This window comes from Saccostrea cucullata, unplaced genomic scaffold, assembly GCF_032062105.1.
Source record: "Saccostrea cucullata isolate Sc308-1 unplaced genomic scaffold, CSIRO_AGI_Scuc_v1 ctg8681, whole genome shotgun sequence".
Taxonomy (NCBI): Eukaryota; Metazoa; Mollusca; class Bivalvia; order Ostreida; family Ostreidae; genus Saccostrea; species Saccostrea cuccullata.
Genome location: NW_026925587.1, coordinates 866 through 26,542, shown reverse-complemented (window position 1 = coordinate 26,542; position 25,677 = coordinate 866). Strand labels below are relative to the sequence as shown.

At 31.5% G+C, this 25,677-nt stretch overlaps 1 long non-coding RNA gene across 1 annotated transcript; it reads right to left on the bottom strand.

The window, feature by feature from the left end:
* Positions 1–7,487: 7,487 nt before the first annotated feature.
* LOC134269291 (uncharacterized) lies at positions 7,488–16,324 on the bottom strand. Its single transcript, XR_009992547.1, has 6 exons — positions 16,253–16,324; positions 15,801–15,872; positions 15,399–15,458; positions 9,367–9,497; positions 8,701–8,945; positions 7,488–7,772 (listed from the first exon to the last, which is right to left on the bottom strand). It is a non-coding gene; the product is annotated as an uncharacterized LOC134269291 (long non-coding RNA).
* Positions 16,325–25,677: the final 9,353 nt, after the last annotated feature.

The window sequence follows — 25,677 nt, the reverse complement described above, 5'->3', positions numbered from 1 at the left end:
TCTCGTCTTTTATGCCATTACAATTAGGCTTTAGTAATTCAAAGTTTTCGTATTTGTAAAACCAGAGTGTTGAAATTACAGTGTTTGTGTAATCTTCTTAATGTTTATCTAAAATTACTGCTTTTAATACAGTCAAATATAATTTGTGATGATCAAAATTTCCAAATTGCCTGACCTATACATATTTAGAGTTTCAATATCATACACTCTTGAATATCCATAAATATCAATATATTGAATCAGCATTTGCTATCAACCATACACTTGTTAACCTAAGGAAGGCTCTTACCATAAGTTAATCTCATGGAATTCTTCATGCAATTTTGAAGAATCTCTGTTATAAGGGATAGTAAAGACAAAAGATCCATAAATTTTCAAGTAGTAATAATATTTAAAACTATATATCTACACTAAATTAAGGAACATTTGAAGAACCCTTTTCCTTTATAACTCATGACATTTGATTTTCATGTAGATAGTGGGTATGATGTATAAATAATCTTTATGAAAAAAAAGTATGGTGTAAAGTTAGCCTCACCCAACACCCAAGGGAGAGGGGAAGGGGGTTGAACCCTTTTGTCCAGGATACATGAATTTTAAAGGTTTTTAAAAAAAATTATAAAATTATATCAAATTTATAAGGTTAATATTTTTTAAGTTTTGTTTTTATTTAACTTTCAAATTTTCAGTGTTCAAAAAGACAGAAGGCATTTCTGAAATAAAAAAAAAAGAAGTTGTTGATAGGATGAGAAAATTCCGGAATGGAAGTTTTAAAAAGATTTTAATCGGTTCATTTTAAAAGATTCAAACAAACAAGTTTTTAAAGATAGTTTTTTTTATTTAATGTCCAGTTGTTTCATCGTGATGCACATGCAAGAAAAATTTAACAGGAGCATTAAACTAAGGTATTTTTTTAAATAGCGATGCAATGAAAATTCACCTGAATTACTTCTCTTTTATTTATGGAAGGAATTTAATAGCCAATTTATACGGTATAAACTGAGTTGGGACACTTAACGCTGTCGTTTATTTAAAAAGAACGTGAACTGTTATTGATAAATAGTTAAGTTTAGTTTAAAAAACGTATTCTCTATAGATACGACACAGAGTATTTGATTTGGACACTTCTTTCGGAATTAGTTTTAGCTGTTGATTTAAAATGAATATTTTGAAGAAAGACCTTTTGAGCTTCTTAATTTATTTTATTGTTGAACACCTTCTAATGTTGTACAAAAAATGTACAAAAAATTCGCCCCTCCGCCTTTCTCCTTTGTCACGTGTCTGCTCTATTTCTTTGGATACTTCGTGCAAATTTTGTCTTGAATACGTAGACGGATGCTCCCATACATTGTAAGTTACAGTACCACTATGTAAGATATTTTATGATTGAGAATTAGACAGATTGAACATAGTTATGATTATCGACCTTTTCATAATTTTTTTGATGAGGTTATACACAATAAACCGAATGTAAAAATCGCAAACAGGATACATCGCTAAAATTTTATAATCAATACAAATTGTTAAAAATTGATACAAATTGTTTGAACACTTTTAAAACATTCCAACCTATGATTATTTTGTGCATGGTTTATCAACATGTACTAAAGAAGATTCTGGAGTTCTGGATTCCTGAAAACAACATAGTTTCGGTCATTTATAAAATCGCTGAATTAGGCTGTTGCATGTACATGTAGTAACGTCTTCGGTGCTCATTCAGCCCTCTTAACTCAAAACATCAATGCAGTATGAACGTATACATTAAACGTTTTAGATAGAGGTTAAAGACTTTCTTTTTAATGATTTTATTTTAACCTTTGGTATTAAGAATTATTTAACCTGTAATAATTATTTCCCCGACAAAGACTTTACTACCAACATTTCATGATTTAACATCTACCTTGGAAAATAATAATCGTGTTTCCTTCTGTTGAATCGCAATTAAATGAATATGTATATGCGTTTCAAATTATGAAAAATTGCTACCAATTACACGTAATTTTTTAAATGTATACATGTAACAAACTTTAACAATGTCAATAAATTTTTCCTGCAAAAGTTGCATTGAACATGCGTACATGTACATGTATGGGCAGTTTAATGAAAAATTAGTACGGTACAAATCTGCACAAAATATGTTAATCCGTGGTAATATGCCTATATTTGCTCAAGATATATGGAAGTTGAGGGATAGAAAATCTGAATATCTTTTACTTAATTCAATGATCAAAACGCTCTATATTCTAAGATAAAGGATTTATCGAACATAAAAAATACATGTTGGTCGGCTTGAATATTGCGTGCTTGATCAACTAACACATTCATACAGCTTCTCGTGTATCAAAAAAATGTATAAATTACAACAATTAATTATTTTTTAAAAAATAACTAAAGTTACAGCTTAAGAGTGTACATGTGTGCCTTGTTCTTGTTTAATTAGTTCAGGTAATCAATTAAGCGTGAATGTCCATAGCTGAGACACGCCCCCCCCTTTCCCGTTTACGATGATCGAAGAATATTAAGAATTTTTTACCCGTTCTCTTACTTTCTAGTGCATTTGATATGATTAAAATAAATCACAATGTGTGCATGTACTTTCTCATAAAGGTAACAGTGAAGCTTAGTATATGCCTTATACATGTATTCTATGTCTAGAAATGAAGTTGTGGAGTGTACGTGTCACTTGTGGGATTCATATATATTCTGGTATTGTGGTTTGTTATTCGACTTATATACAATGATGGGTTCAATATTAATTCATGATTACACTATTACTTCATACATATAAATTGCAGATTTTTTTTATTTAACAAGAATTAAAAATACATATATTTTATTGGGTGGGGATGGGTGTTACATTCTGATTCACTGAAAAGTATGTAGCTGTAGATCTGTAGCGTTATCGTTTTATATTTGTCTTTGACCATAACGCTACAGATACCGTAATGCAAAAAGGTGCAATTTGCGGCGCAATATTTTTTGCGCACTTTTGGGGAGAATTACTCCACTTTCCAGCATCGGTCAATTAACTACCTTTCACTCCCTAATTCTAGGCACATTATTTAACTAATCTGTATATTTTATCCATCTCCCAACCCTTTATAGTCGTCTCTACAAGTGATAAACTCGCTTGATTAAAATTATTTGTTAGATTGCTGAAAATTCACTTCAAGTGAGTTTATTGCTGGTAGAGACATGGGAGGTGGATAAAATATACATGTTGGCAAGTATGCAGATGCATTTAGATACGAAAATAATTCTAAATATATTTATTTTCAATAATTTAAACATAAATATAAAATAGGAAACGGAAGGCCAGGAAAAATAAATCAAATGTTAAAGAATTACCAAGAAATAATGATTGAACACTTTAAATTTTGATGCACCTAATCTTTATTGATTTGATTGAAACACGCATTTATTGAATTATACAAACGGATTGGAAACAAGTTTGAGAACTTTCAAGTTCTTGTGAATTAAAGACTGATTTCATACGGACACACGAAGAAGAAAAGGATCAATCTATACTACAAGAAACAAATACAATTTATTCTTGGGTGCAGAATATCTTTTCAATAAGCCAAAAGATCTTCAGTATGAAAACATTCGAAACTAAAACATGTAAATAGTTGAAACTTGTGAAAATAGAAATGTTTAACTTATTTTCCTTTAGATAGGAAAAAAAAACCTGTCGCACTCTTTAAAATTTCAGGTATTTAGAACATGAACTATGACAATGCTTTCTATCTATTCTGTGTATTGAATAGACTTTTAATGCCGGGGGGGGGGCTTTCTCGAACTTTTTTACAGATAAATACTTTGATAGTGTTAAACAGAGACAATTAAGTGCCTCTGCTTAATTGGGATTGAACCCGAGGCCTCTTTGCTTTACCGAATAAGCTTAAGGGTTAACCCACTAGCCAAAGCTAGTAGGAAGCCGTAAGTGTGTCGTTTGTACTACCACAATAGGATTTTTGTTATCCAAATGTTGCTTATTTTCTTTTACTATTGCAGTGATGTACATTTATGCCATTTTACTGCATTGTAAAATTCTTTAAAAATATAGGAGCACATTCTCTGATATATTATAGAAAGAGTGGGAGATTTTATACCTAATTCCTTACAAATAAAAAAATATCACTATGAGATCCTTATAATGAAGTTTTTACTGTAGCAGGAATACATTGACCTTTAACCTGAAAAGCCAAAAGAGGTGTTAAGATATTCATGGACAACAATGGTATAGCAAAAATTATGCTAATCTTTTACCTGAAAATCAAAATTTATGAAGCTTGTTTAATTACTCTATCCATGGAGTTTGATGAATATTAACCAAACTATTAAATATCCTTCTCACTTTGATCTTTTGACTAAAACCTTAATAAGGACATTTTATTTACCATTGTGTAACTTGGATGAGTACCTTGTATTATCTTTTGAATATATTAGTTGGACACTATTTTTAATTTGACCCAAAATAGAAGAAACCTGGAAAATCTTTTATTTCCTTGTATGAACAAATTATTTGATGTCATGCAGTTATTTTAACCAAAATATCAGGACAATCTGAGGACTTTTAAATAAAAAGTTCTCATTATAGTCAAGGAAACCATCAGTGTACCTACCAAAGACAAAATAGGAATGTCAACTCAACAAAACAAGTAAGGCTGCTTTTCTTTAAATAGTAAAATTCTGATGAATTGGGTGAGTGTTTCTTACTTTATGCCTATAAAGAAAAATATTTCCTCCATTTTGACTGTATGGATTAAGCATATAATTGAATCACACTTATTTCTTTCATGTCATTCTAATGGTCATAGTGCCCATCATTCATAATATGTACTAGTCTCAATCATAAGATGGATCCACATTTTCTTTTTATTTCACATCACTTGGCGGCCATATTTGAGGGAAACTCAAAATTCTCTGTCCATGTTAATTTCTGGTGTATACCTTCATCATTTGACATAACTCATTTACTTCTTGTATTCTGATTGCCTAAATCAGAGATATTCATACATAGAAAGAGAACAAAAAATGAATAGAGTGAATTTATTGCAAGAAATCCTTTAAATTTGATACATAGAAAGAAACATTGTTTTCATTCCTTTGGATTGACCCTGAATAGAGATACCATTTACTTTTTGGCAAGTGTAAACTTTATACTGCATGACTAATCATGATTTGTATATTGAAATTTAAAATGGTTTCTTTAATGCTTAAATCATAATACTCCTACTGTCCTAGTGAAAATTATGCTCAATCAACTTTGTGAAATATTCCCAACTTCCAATGCTTCTTATTTACATTAAAAAAAACTGACTCAAATAAAATTGGTTTTCTCATTTATTTTACAAGAAATAACATGCTGACAGTGAATCTAATCATTTTTAAAACTGGTTAAAGTAATGTTTACAATTGTCTTAAAATGCTCAAATACGAGTTCATTTCATACACAAATACCTTAAATGTATAGACTAAATGTACTTATAGATTCAATATATAGATTAACCCTTTATAAATAGTAAAAACCATTTCTTAAACCTGATTTTCTTGCCTATTCTCTCATGCATTACGTAATTTGAGTATTCTCAAATTATTGATTACATAAACAAACAAATTTAAGACAAAACCACAATATATGCTGAATATCCTGAAATGAAATGGTTACATATGTAAGATGTGTAACACATCATGTACAACTTTTAAGTCTACAAAATTTTAAGTTAACCATATTATACAATAAGACTACTTTTTTTCAAAGTTATGAAAAATTCTCCACAAAAATATGTCTTTATGCAAAAGATAAATGTTAGGGTACATTTTTAAAATACATTTTACATGAATCACATAAAGAACATTACAAATCATTTTTTTTTTGTGGTTGTTTTCCATTGGAACATCTGTGAACAAACATTCTGTTTTGTCTTATTGATACATAAAAAGCGTCCAAAAATCATTTGGAATTGTTGTGTTAAACCCTGATATAATAATTTTAAGTTTCTATTGTGTGCCCTACTTAGAAATGATTACAATGTAACAAAGATGAAACTCATAATTTGATTTAATCAGCAATGATAAAGTCATCAAGTTTCTGCATGCTTTTCTGACACATCATGTACATTTTTTCTACTAGTATGTCTTTGTTCATAAAAAAAATGAAATCAACAGTACTTAGCATTCCATATAAAGAAATATGAACCCTTGCTATTAGAAATTTAAAAATATATTTGTGCATCAATGCATTATGTTTAACAAAACAATCTCTTTCACTGTGATGAAAATTGTCTTCTTCATATAACATGCAGATGAAGAACTTCTTTGGATGATGTCATTTTCACATGTAGAAAAGAAACTAATTCAATTCAAACTAAAAGACAATCATTAAAATTTTAAAGACATTAAAGGATGATATCAAGATGGAAGTCCAGGAATTGATAAAATTCTACAATTATCATCCAAAGATGTATATGTTTGAATTTGTTTTTTAATTCATAAGCAAATGATATGCTGCCATTTAATCTTTCAAACTTTAAAAAAAGTTCTATACTTTTGAATGAAAATTTCAAAATCTAGAGGAGTCTTCCCAATACCTATCTATTTATGACTGAAGGTATGTAAATCACCAGAGTTGCTGTACTGCACCATTTGAATAAAAGTCATATCCACATTCTTGACTTTTTCCCTAAACCTTATTTCAAAACATATATTATTCCAACCAGTCTTTATCTATGCAGTGATAAGATTTTTACAGAATTCTAAGGTATTACATAGTAATAGTCTTTAAACATCCTTGAACATAGTGCATATGATTTACATTTCAATTCTTACCAAAGAATATCCTATGCCACCCAATAAAGCTGATATAAAGTCTCTAAGTTATCACAAAATGTTAAAGTTACAACAACTAAATTTTACCCAGGAAAAAAATAATCCAAAAATATATAGAAAATCTCCGATTCATTCTTTACATATGATGTGAAGTTTGAAGGTTACAAATTATTTTGAAAGGTAGTTATCTCAATAATCTCATGCTTTGACCTTGACAAATTATCATGTAAAACTAAGTGTATTACTCTAACCTGTTCTGTGAAGTAAGCATGAAGTCTATGGGGTGATATAAATATTCAAGATATTATTACATCACAGATAAGGGGACACCTGCATCTTTAGGGGGGTCCTATTGAGACCTATTAAATTCAAAATAGGACACACACATACACAAACAAAATGTATTTACAGTTCCAGGAAAGTAATAATTACACCAAAGCTAGCTTCTAAACATCTGTGTATTTTCTAGGGGTGTTGTAGATATAAGATGAAAAATTAAGGATTCAATGTATAAAAGTCATACATAACAACTGTATTCAATTTGTACTACATAAATTAAAAGTTAAATTTAGATATTTTGAAATCTGTGAGAATTAGTTTTTTGAAGATCTCATACTATCAGAAAAACACGTTTTCAATACTTTGATTTGATTAAACTTCAGTCTATTAAATGACTACAATTTATCTATTGTTTTGTATGCCAGCATATGAAGGATATGAATGGGAGAGGATCTAGAAAAATGCACAATCCTGGGTCCTTTCTCTCTTATCCTGTGAACCACAATTCATGATCATCATGATTGACTTAGTTTGGAATCATATTTATTCATGTGCTTCTTGAGTCCTCCATCCATCTCTGGTTTTATATTCTTGTATCAGTGTTCCAAGAGAGTATATTCTGTTAGTCTGTGCATAATTTACTGAGTTCCCCATTGAGAATCCTTGAAAGGAAAAAAAAATTATTAGTTGAAAAATTGATATGCAATATAAGCTTAATAGAATTTTAAATATAGACAAAAAGGGATATAAAAACAAGGTGTTACATCAGATTTTGACTTTTCATATTAACCATGGGTAACAGCTTTAGTAAAAGAAAAGAGTAAAGGAATGAGTAAAATTCAGTTTGGAGAGAGAGTTCTTACAGAGAAAGATGTAGAACGAGGTTTACCAATTAAAATAAAAAGAGATGACATTATTCAGATCATTTCTCATGAAGAATATAGCTAATTATCCCCACAATGGATGGGCCTTGTGATGTCATAGATTACATAGACAGACCCTTGATTGCAGAAGAAGCCTATGAAGAATATAATCATTAATTACCAATAGAGGGTAAGGATTACCTGGATTACCCTGAAAGACCTTTGACTGGAGAGAAAATTCAATTTAAAGATGCTAAGAGAGAAAACAGTTGTCAGCAAAAAAAAAAATGTTAAAAACACATGATTTTAACTCCACAGAGGAGAAGAGACCTGAGGATTAATGGAGAAACTCTACACTAAAGTTTTAGAAGACATTTAGGCTCATTTTGATAGTAACTTGCCAATTTTTGTTTAACTACAAAATTTTGTTCTCTGATAGAAAAAAAAAAACACTCTCTTACATTTGCTATGACTTAGACCTTTTAGTCAAGATTGTAATATACACTCTGATTATCCTTTGTGTCAGATGTGAAGTCACCATGTTGTTTGCTTTAAAAATGGTGTCAGGGTTTTTGTGTTCAGAAAAACAAAGAGAAATAAACATATAAACAGATCTGAGATGTTGGAAGCATACACATTAAGTGATGTAAGGAAACAAAACACTTGAATTCATTACTAGATTATTAAAAGAAAGAAGAAAAACTCATAGAAATGATATTGAAAGTACCTTATATGAATAATGTGTCATGCTCCAAGGTATATTTTTATAAACAGGTTAAGGTCCACAGCAGTCCCCATGCACTCATAAGAAGATCCTGGATGGTAGAAACACCAGGAAATTTTAATGCCATGCAATCAGATCATCTTACATCAGCTATAAAGGTTACAGCCTTTAGACATAGTCAGGAGGGTCATTATTGATTAAGATTTTTCACTGTTGATCCTGAGGAGCCACATTGTAGTATTCTTTCCCTGTAAATATAATGTCAATATTAAATGAAAAATTCAGAATTCATAAGCACTTGGATAGAAAACTTGAAATCTTTACCAACTATGCTTTTAAGGAAGCTGAGGGTTAATAAATTAACCATCTGATATAACTTATTTTTAGATATCTGTTAAGATATCGTCAGCTGTTAACTATCATTTGGCAAAGAAAAATTTCACACATTTTAGTTTCACAATTTGATCATTTTTGTAAATATATGGAGCTCTTCTTCTCATAGAGGAAATCAATATAGTCTAAAAATAACCATGACCACCAAGCCCTCATAATTTCAAAAAAAGATCATATCATCTACTTATCAATTCAATTAATTTGAAAATATAATCAAGCATATATAAAAAAATATATATATAAAAATTAGGACTGGATATCTCATTGAAACTTTACCTTCAAGTTTGATTGTTTCTATGTTGGTTGACTAACTATGTATTTCCAAAGGAATTTGGGCAGACAGGCTGAACTTCATAGAGAATGGATTATAGATGGTTAGGAATAAAACATAACTTCCATGTTGAGGACTGTAGAAAATATAATCATTTTGTTAATATGACAAGGAACTGCATGAAACATTGCATGTTTAAAATACAGTGCCAAAAAGTTCATGAAAATAGTTCATCATGTTATCTTTAGATAACAAAAGAAGCACAGTTATTGTATTAATATCACAAATACAAAATGATTATCAGTGTAATTTTTAGACACTAACAGACTTTCTCTTAACAGCAGATTCAATTTTGTTTAATACCTGTCAGTACAGTGTACAAAAAGATATTAGCATATACAACATGTAGTCCTACATTTTTTGAAAAGCTCATTACTAAGAAACAAAAGTGAAAATGAAATGATTATGTATGCCATATATAGCACATATTTAGAATCAAAACAAGGATAAACCTTTTGTAGATTCTTACTTTTTCTTTTATTACATTCCTTATAGATCACAATTTAGTAAGTCTGAATTCCATGGGTAACAGACATAATGAATTATGACATTATATCATAATTTATGCAAAAGGACTTATTAACAATATGAAGTTTCCTTAGTATATTTTAGCCAAAATAAGACTGTGCTTATATGAATGTTAGAGATATGAGATCACATAAGATTATTTTCTTATTCGTTTCCACTCAAACGAACATAAATAATTTATAAAATAAATAACAACACGTATATAGGTAGGTACAGAAGCGCTCTCGTAAGTGCAGTTTAATATCATACACAAAATATACATTTTCAACTTTCCTCCTTGACAACTCATCCAATCTACAAAACAAAACATATAATTAATAAAACAAACATGATACTTATGAGGGTGGGTGGGAGGGGAAATGTCTGACTGCACTGAGAAAGAGTCTTAGAATGACATTTAAATCTTGCATACGCTAAAGCGTGCGTGCTTTAACAGAATACCTGTAGAACAGGTATTCTATAAATACTTTAACCATTCAGACCGACATTCTTCATATACTCTAGATAAACACGTGTCTAATTGATACACGTGTTATGATAACTTCAATAAATACATTTATGTTCTTATTCGTTTCCACTCAAACGAACATAAATAATTTATAAAATAAATAACAACACGTATATAGGTAGGTACAGAAGCGCTCTCGTAAGTGCAGTTTCGACAATAAAGAAAGAAAAGAAATAAAGATTACAAAGCCAACTGTTTTATCAATACAGAACGTTTTGATTGTACATTTTCGTGTTCATAACTCTTTTGCATTTTACGACTTCCATGCTTCATGTTTCCTAAGAAGACGATCACTGACACTGGCTGCAGCAGTATCACCGCCTGACCTCAAACCATTTTCCCAACATTTTATAAAATCTTTAGTCCTAAACTATCTTTAACTAAAAATAAATTAATGACGTCTCTGATGTATCTGATAAAAAAAATATCCAAGTAGCATATTAATCGGAGGAGTATCAGAATTCGTACGTGATCATATACACAAAAGGCGCCTTGCTTATAAACATCACTTTTTATCTTTGCAATTAATAACTTAGGATAAAATTCATAAAAAGAAATATTCGACCTTAGAACTAATATCAACAATTTTAGAAAAACGTAAAACCCTATATATCCTTACGGAAAATACAAGTACACAATTCATTACATACAATGATTCATTATTTCCATTTACAGCTGATAAAATTAAAAGGTTTCTTTTGACATTGTTCTCTTCTAGAACTCTTATACAACCTTCTTATACAAGCTTGTTAGAGTCGGATAATCCCGACACATTGTGGACTCAGGATACCCCATGAGTAGCTTCCTCTACTTTACCTTAAAAAAAACAAAACTGGAAAGATAAGTCAAATACATTGTGACACGGACATCACTTATAAAATTGTTGAATGCATACCTGTACATCGTTTTGTATTTCATGCTTTTGACTTCAGGTAGCGGTTGGGTAAGGGCTCCACAATAAAAGGATGGAGCCTGAGTGCTGTTAAACAAAGATGTTCACCCACCAACCCAAAACAATTCTGCAAAACGTACACAGTAAATAAATTCAAAACAAAAATGTTAATTCAAGACAACAGTGTAAATCTGCGTGTATCAGGGCCTTGTCACTGCAATACACAACTTGATAAACTCTGTTTGATAAACATGAATTGAATTTCCAAAGCTGAGAAAACAACATTCAAACATCAGCAGTACAATAATGTTCCAGGGCCATTAACAATGGCTTTATTTACATATTTTTTGAAAACTTTTAATTTTCGACATCTGCAGTACATTGGTGTACCAGGGCCTTAAACAATGACTTTATATTAATGTATTTCGAATTATTCATTTTGAAAACATTAATTTTCGACATCTACAGTACAAAAGTGTACCAGGGCCTTTAACAGTGAATTTATTTTTCTACCATTGTATTATTCATTTTGAAAATTTTTAATTTTCGACATCTGCAGTACAAATGTGTACCAGGGCCTTAAACAGTGAATTCATTTCATACAGTTTTATTATTCATTTTGAAAACTTCAATTTTCGACATCCGCAGTACAAATGTGTACCAGGGCCTTAAACAGTGATTCATTTTATACCATTATATTATTCATTTTGAAAATTTTAATTTTCGACATCTGCAGTACAAATGTGTACCAGGGCCTTAAACAGTGATTCATTTTATACCATTGTATTATTCATTTTGATATCTTTAATTTTACGACATCTGCAGTACAAAAGTGTACCAGGGCCTTTAACAGTGAATTCATTTTATATCATAGTATTGTTCGTTTAAAAAAAAACTTTTATTTTCGACGTCTGCAGTACAAAAGTGTACCAGGGCCTTAAACAGTGATTCATTTTATACCATTATAGTATTTATTTTGAAAATTTTAATTTTCGACATCTGCAGTACAAATGTGTACCAGGGCCTTAAACAGTGAATTCATTTCATAACATTGTATTATTCATTTTGAAAACTTTAATTTTCGACATCTGCAGTACAAATGTGTACCAGGGCCTTAAACAGTGAATTCATTTCATATTATTGTATTATTCATTTTGAAAACTTTAATTTTCGACATCTGCAGTACAAATGTGTACCAGGGCCTTAAACAGTGATTCATTTTATACCATTGTATTATTCATATTGAAAACTTTAATTTTTGACATCTGCAGTACAAATGTGTACCAGGGCCTTAAACAGTGAATTCATTTCATACAGTTTTATTATTCATTTTGCAAACTTTAATTTTCGACATCTGCAGTACAAATGTGTACCAGGGCCTTAAACAGTGAATTCATTTTATACCATTGTATTATTCATTTTGAAAACTTTAATTTTCGACATCTGCAGTACAAAAATGTGCCAGGGCCTTAAACAGTGAATTCATTTTATACCATTGTATTATTCATTTTGAAAACTTTAATTTTCGACATCTGCAGTACAAAAATGTACCAGGGCATTAAACATTGACTTTATTTTATAACAATTTGTATTTTAACTTTAACTTTAATTTTCGAAATATGCAGACCAATAGTGTATCACGGCCTGAAAGAATGGCTCTATTTAAATATATTTTGAAAATATTTTGTAAACTTTAATTTTCAACGTCAGTAGTACAAAAGTGTACCAGGGTCTTAAACAACAGCTTTATTTAAATATATTTTGGATAATACATTTTCAACACTTCAATGTTTTACATCTGCAGTACACTTCATTTTGAAAATTTTAATTTTTGACATCATCAGTACAATAGTGAAGTAAGTGTACCCGGACCATAAACAACGAATAGGGGATCCGTTTTATACATCTGCACTACCAGGGTACTATGTCCCATAACACCTATATGTGCACCAGGATCCACATCAACTGCAGTGCACATATCACATCAATGCACATCTACCAATGACACAGTGACTCATATCATGCTTCCAGTACTTATAATCATCACCTATATGTGCACCAGGACCCACATCAACTGCAGTGCACATATCACATCAACGCACATTTACCAATGACACAGTGCCTTCCAGTACTTATAATCATCACGACATATTGATAATTGCATAAAATCTTATTTCTTATACTGGAAATAAGAACCAGATCAAACCAAAAACAATGTTTTAAATTTCTCTTTTGAGCGTGTACATACATGTACATGTAGATTCAGACGCATCTTGTACTTCAATACACTGAGTATCTGAAATATTAATGAGTTGAAACTTTGTCTTTATGCACAAAATTCCAAAAAGAAGCCAATTTCCATTATGTACAATTATTGCCCTTATACCCCAGCACCTACTGCGCTAGAAACTGAATCTACCAATGTACTTTCTCTTTGTATAATCTTAAGTTCTCTTTCACAAAAATTTCGGATATATGATGAACAAATTTTCAGCCATATCGTCTTAACTGAAATCTTGAAATAAAGTGTACCGTCCCAAAATGTTTGTAAAACATATAGAAACATCTTCCTAACAACCTACACAAACGTTACCCATAATGATATTATTTTCTTACGACTAGCAGAAGTCTTAGATTAATCTGAAAGAAATAGAACAATATTTGTCTTTTGAATTCTTCTTTGTGGGATGGAAGCTTTGAATGCTCCTGAATTCCATCTGATACCCGACCATTTTAAATCTTGCACTGTACTGAAAATCGATTTTTTAAATCTTACCTCGTCTAAGGATAACTTGATAATTAAACCTTAAAATTCTCTGACACACTCTTCAAATTACTCTCACATTTCAATACCAAATACTAAAATCAAACACTTCTTTATCCTCTTTTCTGTTACGCTCAAATGTATCTTTTAACACAACCTGAAATAATAACATCTCCAATGCTTTTTGAAATAAACGAAAAGTTCTATAGAGTAGATTTTGTATACTAATTCTAAATGGGCTATTTGTGAATGAATATAAAGTCGTTTATATCTCAGAATATTTTCCCAGGAATCATAATGATTTCAGAAACTATTATTCATTTATTTTAAGACCCATTTGAATATTTTATTGGTAAAAACCTGCAATGTTCAATCGTTATCTCATCAAACATATCTACTGATAATATATACTTATCAATTTCATTTCAAATGGATTGGAGTTTATACCGCTGATGTATTGATTGTTGGGGTGCCGCCAACCCTGGCCGTCTGCATGCACTTGTAGCATAAGTCCCTGGACTGAGGTGTTGCAATGTAAACTCTGAATTCGAAAGCAACAACAGCAAGGGGAAAATGTTTACCATAGGATTGGAAGAAAAGCAATTTACTCTCTTTACTAATATTCATTATAATGATACTTTCATGCCGTCTCCACCCTGCTGGAGAACTGTCTGTATTTCTATTATACTTATGTCTTGTTTAATTTTTTTTTTTTTTTTTTTTACCATGGTATCTTAACAGCTTTGTTATTACAAACATATAATGCCTTGAATTTTTATCAAGTAGCTCTTAATAATTCCTTGTTAAACAAATGTACCTTGTTTTCCTCGTATTTCAGTTAACCCGCTACGTTTTCGGGTGTAAATAGCAGCAAAAATGCAAATGAATTAGACGTGGACTGTGACTTCTCTGACTCTAGTAACAAAGGAATTCCTCCATGTGTTTCGTCAGACATAGGAAAATGCCGCTCATAATCCATGGGGACACTGAATAGATACGTCTGACTGCACTGAGAAAGAGCCTTCGAATGGCATTTAAATCTTACACACGCTAAAGCGTGCGTGCTTTAACAGAATACCTGTAGGACAGGTATTCTATAAATACTTTAACCAATCAGACCGACACTCTTCATATACACTAGATTAACACGTGTCCGATTGATACACGTGTTATGATAACTTCAATAAATACATATTACACAGTAATTAAATTAAACCATATAATCATGCTTAAATGCAAAGATGACCTTCATAGGAAAATGTAAACAAAACAAAGACAAACTTACCAGAGATATCCAATTATATGCCCAATTAAATAATCCAGTGAAATAACATCTTAGCTGATCCTGAAAAAAATCATACAATATTCAGTGATACACAATTAACCTCATTTTACAATGTAAGTAAAACAATAATTGACAGATAAAAGGGACAGAAATGTAAAAGATACCATATGTATTTTATCAAAATTTAGTGAATATTTTTCTGATTTAAATTCAATCAAAGAATGATCCATCATAGAAATATTAAATGCACTCTGAGTTACATGCAGGTTATACAACTGTAAATCACATGAAATGAGGATAAATACAGCATTTACATTCAAAATAGAACTTTACATATAAATCATGGTTAAATGCAAAGATGACCTTCATAGGAAAATGTAAACAAAACAAAGACAAACTTACCAGAGATATCCAAATATATGCCCAATAAGTCTATCCATTAAATAATCCAGTGAAATAACATCTTAGCTGATCCTGAAAAAAAAGCATACAATATTCAGTGATACTCAATTTAACCTCATTTTACAAAGGAAGTAAAGCAACAATTGACAGACAAACAGGACAGAAAAACATGTTTAAATGTAATGCAAAATAATATCTCTTATATATGGATACCTATACTCTAATCAATCATATTAAATGTCATTCGTAAAATGTATTTTTTAAGACAGATTTATTTAGGATCGACTTTTTAAATGATAACATGAATAGCACGCCATACTTTAACCACATGTCAAAACATTCTCTCAAATTACACAGAAATGGGTTATTTAGCATAGCTGACATTAAACATATAGGTGAGCGATAACATAATCACAATCATAAACAATGTGAAACAACTTTAAAAGACCTACAGGGTAAATTACAAGCCTTCTTCACTGGGGTAAAATCCTGCCGAAAATTCGCCATGGCCGCCCGAAACCCCGAACCCGACTGTATAAAAGATGAAGTCATACAATAACATAACACTGATGTAGTATTACATGATTTTTTTTATTTTATTTCTTAAAAACTATAAGGGGAGTTTACCAAAAAAAAATTAATAAGAAAAAAAAATTAAAGTTATTTTAAAAAAGTTAAAAAAAAATTATGTTTTTTAAAAAAAAGTTTAAAAAATTTAAAAAGAAATTCTAAGTTTTTTAAAAAAGTGACCTGGTGTTATAACTTGACAGACATAACACACACATGTTTTTTGTATTGTGTGTTATTTGTTATTGTCTTTCAGTAAAAAAATCAGTTCAAACCGGTTAGGCTGGCTAGACTAGGCTGTCTAGACTGTAAATGAAAAAGTGTGACGTCATAATCACATTGTATTTATACAGTGAATGACGTCACAATGCATAGGTAAGTTTATCGTACTTTTTGCACACGGCACTTTATAGAGGATGCAAACAGGAATATATAAGGAAAAAACACAGGTAAAAAGGTATATTTCTTTTTGCACACGACCCTAATTTTTTTTGCACACGGCACTTTATAGAGGATGCAAACAGGTATATATATAAGAAAACGCAGGTAAAACGTATTTTTCTTTTGCACACGACCCCTAATGTTTTGCACAAGGCACTTTATAGAGGATGCAAACAGGTAAATATAAGGAAAACGTAGTAAAAAGTATATTTCTTTTGCACACGGCCCTAAAAATAAAATCCATGCTATATATAAACCAGAGCTGGACATCGAGGATCAGTCTGTGTGATTACTAGGAAGTGAACACAGGTAAAATATGGCAGAGGAAAATATGACAGAGAAAACGGAGCATCGTTGGTATATTGAGATATTCGGATATGGTATTGATAAGAAGGGACCTTGGATGAAAACCACAGAAGAAGCCATACAGGATTTCATGAATTTTAAAATTCATTCCACAGAATCACCTAATGAAGAAGAAGAAATGACCCCAAGAGTATGGTTGGAAACAAGACAAAAAATTCATGCTGCAGATTGTCCTAAGAGAAGAAACCTAGTCTTCAGCTATATTGAGGGAATAATTGGTGGTCCTGAATCAAAGTACCCATTTTGGGCTGTTCCTGGATGTCCTCAATACAAGTGGACAATCGAGGGTGTTCCTGGTAATCTGGATGGAAGTTACTGGTTCAGAAATTCAGAAGACTGTTTTCAGGATTTGCTCAAGGACATGAAAAAGAGAAGGTTATGGCACCCAAGTCACGCCTACTACCTGAATGCTCGTATATACTTTAGTAATGTCTTTAATTTTTATTGTAAAATTTGGGGTATAACACAGTGATTGATTACAGATCCCTGAAAAGGCACAGAAGAAACAGAAAATGTAAATTGTATGTATTTTTTCATTGTGAATAAAAATTGGAAAAAAATCAAAATCTGTGTTCTTGTTTTCACTAAAACCAGTTTGAACCGGTTAGGCTAGACTGTCTAGACTGTGAAGCGTGACGTCATAATCACATTCTTGAAATGTTTTGCACACGGCGCATTTTTACCTGTGTCCATAAACAAAAACGTAGTACCTACGTACCAATGTAAAAACACAGTGTAAACAACTCCAGTATTTAAGGGGAATAGGATAGGGTTAGTTAGGGGGTTAGGGTTAGTTAGGGTTAGGGTTAGGGGTAGGGGGTTAGGGTTAGTTAGGGTTAGGGTTAGGTTAGGGTTAGGGCTAGGTTAGGGTTAGGGGTTAGGGTTAGGGTTAGGGTTAGGGCCAGGGGTTAGGGTTAGGGTTAGGGTTAGTTAGGGTTAGGGTTAGGGCTAGGGTTAGGGTTAGGACTGCACTCAGTTGACCCCCCTTTCCCCTCCACCAATCAGAATCCAGAAGTTTTGACCTCATTTGCATAAAAAGTGCACTCAGTTGACCCGTCTATCTAGACGGTTTATACTACTCCCCTCATTATCTGCAATCAGAGATAACCCTGCCAATTAGCCTAGATAAACACAGTGACATTTAATACCTCCTCTCTTTTAAAATACAGACACTCACTGACAAAACAAGTAAATTTTGAATGAAAATATTAATATGATTTTGCAAATTTAAAACACAATCAGATTTGATAAGCTATAAGATAAAACGTGTCAAGCAAACTGAATAAACTCGATCTAATTGACAAAAGATTAGGGGAATTAGAAAAAAACGTGATAACCACAAACGATGAGCTGAGGAAAATGAAAGCTAAAATGGGTGACATGGACGAGGGCCTGCATTTCTTAAGCAAACAATATGAAGATCAACGTAGCGAAGTTAAACAAATAAAAGAATCGGTGGTCCAGATCAGGAAAAGATCAGAGGTCATAGTTGAAGAGAACTAGACTATAATATCTGAGCTCATTAATGTTTAAATAAGTTATTATTATTACAATAATAATATCCTTTACGTGACAGAGTTATATTAACTATAATTGGTATATTTGTTATAATTTATTTCTGAGGTAACATGTTTTATTCGGTAATGGTTGTAAAGTTGTTTCATGTTTAAAAACTATTTAGATCGGGATCAATTACCATATTTTAATATATGACACCATTGTCTTAATTTACAGCCAATCAGCGTGGCTTCTCCTAATCACGTGACCATTGTTTTATTTACCAAAGGAGAAAGCCACACAAATTTACAAGGAAATTTTTTATCGAAAAACCCTCCATCCATCCCCCTTTCTTCCACCGCCTTATATTATATTTGTTATATATGTACATGAATTAGTGTTCATATTTATTTGTTTGGCGTTTATTTTCTTTTAACCCACCCTTTTTTGATGACAGGCATATCAGTGCCTGCTTTATGATATATGTAATTTTAGGGGGTCAGATTGCATAATATGAATACCAAAGATTTTTGTATTCTTTCGAAGTTTTTTCTAGTCTTGTTTGCCCCCCTTATAATATGTTTATATTTTGTTTTGCGTCATTTACCTCAATAAATGACATTTTTTCACTTTCACTACTGTTGTTATTTTAATTTTAATCCATCAAAAAACTAGCTTAGTTGACTTGGCTTCGGTCTTGCATAATAACAGAGGAACATAAATCCTATTAAAGTTTCATTAATGTTTAGAAATGAACATTTTATAGGGTGTAGAACTGATGATCAACCTCCTGGCCCTTATATGTAGTTGCTAAAAACTGGGATACTGATAAAAAGTTGAACTACCAAAACTATGTTGAAAAAAGGGTGAATCAGAATGTAGTTAAAGTCCTTGAAAATGATATAAACAGTTGAAGATACTAATTTGGAGTTTATTGATAATATTGTAGATAAAGTTGGTGAAATCTTTGTAGAAAGTGCTAAAGAAGTTTTTGGCACAAAACAAATTTATACAAACTGTAACAAAGAAATCAAAAATTGTAAAGTTAATAAACTTTGGTTTACGGCTGATTGTAAATGTGCCAGGCAAAACTATAGAAAAGCAAGGAGACTATAAAAATTTTGGTGGTTCTATTTTCAAAACAAACGTGTATGAAAAAGAAAAGTTGTATAATCAGAAACTAAAGCTTGCAAATAGTAAACATGCATAGAACAGAAATGAAAGAAAACTAAGATACCTAATTACTTCAAACCCTTAAGAATATTGGAAAATTTTAATACAAACATAAACAAGCAAAGATGTATGGCTGACCTAAACGATAATTTTTATAAAGACTGTAGCAATATGCAATTCAATGAATCAAACTAGAACTATGTTTTAAATGAGGAAGAACTCCTTCTGGTATCTGATATACAGTTGAATCACTATATTAATCAACCAATCACACATGATGAAGTTCTTAAAAGTATTGAAAAATAATAAATCTAGTGGTGATGACAGAATTATAAATGAGTACATCAAGAGTACATCTGACTGTTTATTGAACTTGTATGTTGAGCTATTTAATAGAATATTTGATTTTGGAATAATTCCCTCACAGTGGACTAATGGCAATATAATCCCAATATATAAAAATAAAGGTAATAAATTCGATCCTAAAAACTACAGACCAATTACATTAATAAGTTGTTTGGGTAAATTGTTCACTTCCATCATGAATGAGAGACTAAATAACTATGATGATAGAGCTAAACTTATCTTGGAGAACCAAGCCGGTTTTCGAAAAGATTTGTTTACTCTGGATCATATTTGTTCATTATACTCACTTATTGAACTGTTTAAATTATATAAAAAGAAACTATACTGTGTTCTTATAGATTTCGAGAAAGCATTTGACTCGGTCTGGCGATTAGGTCTCTGGAATAAAATTTTATTAAACAATATAGATGACAAATTTTTTAAAGGTATAACTAATATGTATAAGGATATTAAATCAAGAGTAGTAGTTAACGGAGTATCATCAGAAAAGTTTTCATGTATTGTTGGAGTAAGACAAGGTGAAGATTTATCACCATTTTTATTTGCACTGTATTTAAATGATCTTGAAGGTTTTTCTTGTTTGACAAAAATGTAAAAGGTTTGAAAAATCTGTCTGAGAAAATTGAAGAACTTAATATACTCAACAAAAAAAGAAACGCATATTCAGAATAATATGAAAATCTAAGTTTTCAGTTTAAACCTTTTGTTATTTAAGTGATTTTAGAGTGTGTTGTGTTAAAAATCAAACATGTCCTATGTTGCAGATTGAAAAGTCAAGTTGATGTCATTTTCATCGCCCCCAAATTCAAGGGGCATAACAATATGTACTGAGCGACGTCTCAATTCTAGTGAGTTTCCAATGTAAGGATATTGTGGAGGAATACCATCTCTTTTCAGTCTCTTGCGAACAATTTATGCACTTTTATGCTGATTTTTTCATCCAGCAATTGTAGCAGCAATTTTTACAGCAAGTTCTGAATAGCATGAGGTGCTGAAGGGGGCGGGGGGTCTGACGGTCCTGCCTGGTTGTGGTTACCTGCGGATGACCTGATAATGGTCTTCAGACGTTCGTTTAACGGTTGCAAATCCCATTGATTTATTCCAAATACAGATGCAACTTCCTGTTGCGTAGCTCCGTTTAGTATCATCGTTAGCCTGGTTGTGTTTATCTTTGTTTCGGCGTGGCATTGCAGCATCAACACTTCAATCAAATCTTAAATATGGGTTTAATAGGAGTGTTAATAGTTTCTCTAAATCCAAAATATCAACGAAAATAGACATCCGATTTAGAAGAAATCATGAAAAACATTACTTTTATAAACATGTTTAATCAAGGGAGATAATTCAACACTTGGGTTTTAAAACCCCATGTTGTCCTTTAAATAGGTCACAGGTATCCAATGATATGAAAAATAGTTGTTCCATGTACATTTTAAAAAATTCTCTGACGAGTAAAACAATATGCGTTTCTTTTTTTGTTGAGTATATATATCTGCGGCTTTATGTTTTACTTTATGCAGATGATACTATTCTATTATCAGAATCCCCTGAAGATCTCCAGTACCAACTTGAGATGTTTGCTGAATACTGTAAAAAATGGCACTTGAAGGTTAATAGTGATAAAACAAAAATTGTTCTATTTGGTAAAGGTAAAAGGTGTAATAATAATACATTTAAGTTTGAAGGTGTTCCATTGGAAATTGTTGAAAATTATAAATACTTAGGAGTAACATTTAGTAAAAGTGGATCTTTTAATTTGAATATTAAGGATATGTATGAAAAAGATACGAAAGCAATGTATGGTGTTCTTGGAAAATGAAGAAAACATAATCTTTCAATTGACTGAAAACTAGATATGTTTGACAAAATATTGAAACCAATTTTGTTATATGGTTGTGAAATATGGGGATTTTGTAATGTCGCTTTTATAGATTGATTGATTTTATACTGTTTAACGTCCCTCTTCAGTATATTTCACCGATATGGAGATGTCACCATTACCGGTGAAGGGCTGCAAATTTAGGCCTATGCTCAGCACTTACGGCCTTTAAGCAGGGAGGGATCTTTATCGTGCCACACCTGCTGTGACGCGGGGCCTCGGTTTATACGGTCTCATCCGAAGGACCGCCACATTTATTCACCTTTTACGACAAGCTAGGGGGTACTGAGGACCTCTTCTAACCCGGATCCCCACGGGGCCGCTCTTATAGAGAGACTTCATCTAAAAATGTGTAAGCATATATTAAATCTTAGGTCTTCCACGCCTAATTTTATAGTGTATGGAGAACTTGGTAGATATCCTCTATCTATTAATGTTAAAACTCGTATGATTTTTTTCTGGGCAAAACTTGTGGTATCACAAGGCACTAAAATATCATCAAAACTATTATTTGTTTTAAAAAATTATGATATACCATGGTGTAATGCTGTTAAAAATATTTTGAATGAGTGCGGATTGGCTTTTGTATGGCAACAAAACTCTATTAATATTACATGGTTAAAGAACAAGGTGCAAAATATTCTTGTAGATCAATTAAAACAATTGTGGTATGGTAATATGTATAATTCACCAAAAAGTCTAAATTATAGATTGTTTAAAAAGTCATTAACTTCTGAGAAATACTTGTTGAACTTTCTATGAAATATTGTATTTTTAGAACTGGTAATGCTAAGCTTCCAATTGAAACAGGTAGATGGTATAATATTGCAAGAGAAAACAGAATTTGTCACTTGTGTTTATGCAAAAAAATAGGAGATGAATTTCATTGTTTATTTAAATGCACTGACCAATACATTAAGAATTCTAGATTAAATCTATTGCCGAAGTATTATTATACAAATCCTAATGTCTTTAAGTTTGACCAACTATTTAATTTGAACAGCTGGGAAAAATTAATTAAGTTATGTACATTTATTGGAACTATAATGGAGAGAGTCGGCTCTCTTGGTCCATGACATTGTCATTTTTTTAGCTCTACTGGTCAGAGACCAGAAGAGATTATGCGATAGTAATGCGTCCGGCGTCCGTCTGTCTGTCCGTCTGTCTGTAAACAATTTTTCAAAACGCTACTCCTTCTACAATTTTAGTCTGATTTCAATATTACTTGGCACACAAGTAGACTACACTAAGATACATGGAATAGTGCATCGGTTTTTGATTTCGATGAACGGTGTTGCCATGGTTACTAAAAATAGAATTTTCTGTGAAATTCCTTAAAAACGCTACTCCTTCTACAGTTTTGGTCTGATTTCATTATAACTTGGCACACATGTAGACTACACTAAGATACATAGAATAGTGCCACGGTTTTTCATTTTGTTGAACGGTGTTGCCATGGTTACTAAAAATAGAATTTTCTGTAAAATTCCTTAAAAACGCTTCTCCTTCTACAGTTTTGGTCTGATTTCAATATAACTTGGCACACAAGTAGACTACACTAAGATACATAGAATATTGCATCGATTTTTGATTTCGATGAAGGGTGTTACCACGGTTACTAAAAATAGAATTTTCTGTGAAATTCCTTTAAAACGCTACTCCTTCTACAGTTTTGGTTTGATTTCAAAATAAGTTGGCACACAAGTACACTACACAAAGAGACATAAAATAGTGCAATGGTTTTTGATAAGTACAAACCAGTAGAGCTACAGTCTCGACAGAGACTTCTGGTTTCCTTTTTCTTTGTCTCACGCATGCTTAATTAATTGTAAATATTTTATGCAATATCCTCTCTATACTGTTTTGTACAGTTTATGAGAATAAAGTCTTGGCCATGATAAATATTTTTCTGTTATTTTGAGGTATAGACATTAACTTTTATATTCACTTTTCCTTCGGGCATCGTGAAATTTATGGCCTCAGGGTCAGGGGGTTCTGGTGTTAGGGCGGGGCTCTATTGATTATATAGTGAAATACATTAATTCTTTGAAAATCTTTTTCTCTGCTCCTGGGTATAAAATAAACTTACCAAGTACATGGTTATGATGAATAAGACTGCCTCTACCAAAATTGTGAATTTCATGGCCCCATCGTCAGGGGATCTGGTGTTAGGGTGGGACTATATCGATTATATAGTGAAACACATTATAATCCTTTTTTTCTGCTTCTGGGTATGAAGCAGATGAACTATCGATATAGTTATAATGTGCAAGGACACTTCTTTCAGAATTTTGAATTTCAAGGCCTCTGGGCCAAGGATACCAAAGGGGGGGGGGGCTCTACTTATATATTGAAAATGAATTGTTTTAAATCTGCTCCTTGGTATTTATCAAACATTTTTGATAAGCAAGTGTGCTTTGTAACATTAACTAAGGGTTGTATCACTTCGAGTTGACAGGTGCAGATCATCTAATCAAACGAGGCGCAAAGAGCTTTCTAAACAGAGCAACTCATTCATTCTGCAAAATGTAATAAATTAAATATATAAATAAATAAACAAAATCTAATAAACTACCAAAGTTGTCTTCGTCGTAAGTTCTTTTGGTTTTCTTTTCTTGAACAGCAAAGACATTACTATTCATATCATGCATCAGAAACATCATCAGCCCGCCCATTGTATATCCCATATAAATATTGATAATTCGCTTTGGTAGATCGTTTCATTTTGCTTGCCGTTAGAAGCGGTTATTTTCCTAACAAGTTGATGTTTGACACATTCCAAAAAAAAAATTATAGAAAAAATGTTTTCATTTCAAGGTTAGAATATTTACTTACGTTTTTAAGGTTGTGAAACGGATTCATTAAGATTTCATCGGATCTAATTTTCTCTAAATTTTTAAATTTTAAAGAGTAGTCATCTGTCTTATCATAAGCATTAGTAAAATATAAGAAGACAATAAAAAAATTTCCCTCAGAAATTTAAAGTTAAACTAGGAGAGATACAATTTTGCACGAATTAAATTCTGAATGTGTGATGTTTTTTAGAGTATGGTATTTCTTATTAATGAATATATTGAACCTTTAAGATAGTGCAGATATATTTAAACAGTGATAAAGCAAGGAATTTAAAAAAAAAAACAAAAACAAAAAAAACCCCACACATTTACATGTCTTAGCACCCGTCCTCCTTCAGTCCGTCCATCTGTAATCTTTCCATATTTTGTATTTCTAAAGAATCACTGGGTCAACAAAACTTGGTACAAAGCATTCTTTCGTGAAAGTTATTGGAATTTTTTTTACTACAAATGAAGGCCCATATCTCCTTAAATAGGGGAGATAATCAAGTACTCTTTTAAAACGAAAGTGGGATGGGGTCATTTAAAATCTTTGGTAAAGAACCTCTTGGTCAGAAAAGCCGAAACTTCTGTGTAAGCATCATAAGGTAAAGTGAATTTTGAATTGTTAAAATCATGACCCCTTAGGGTCTTTTAAAGAACCACTGGGCCATAAAAGCTGAAACTTATGTGGAAGCATCCTGGGATAGTGTAGATACTACTTTGTCCAAATTATGACCCTGGGGAAGGGCGG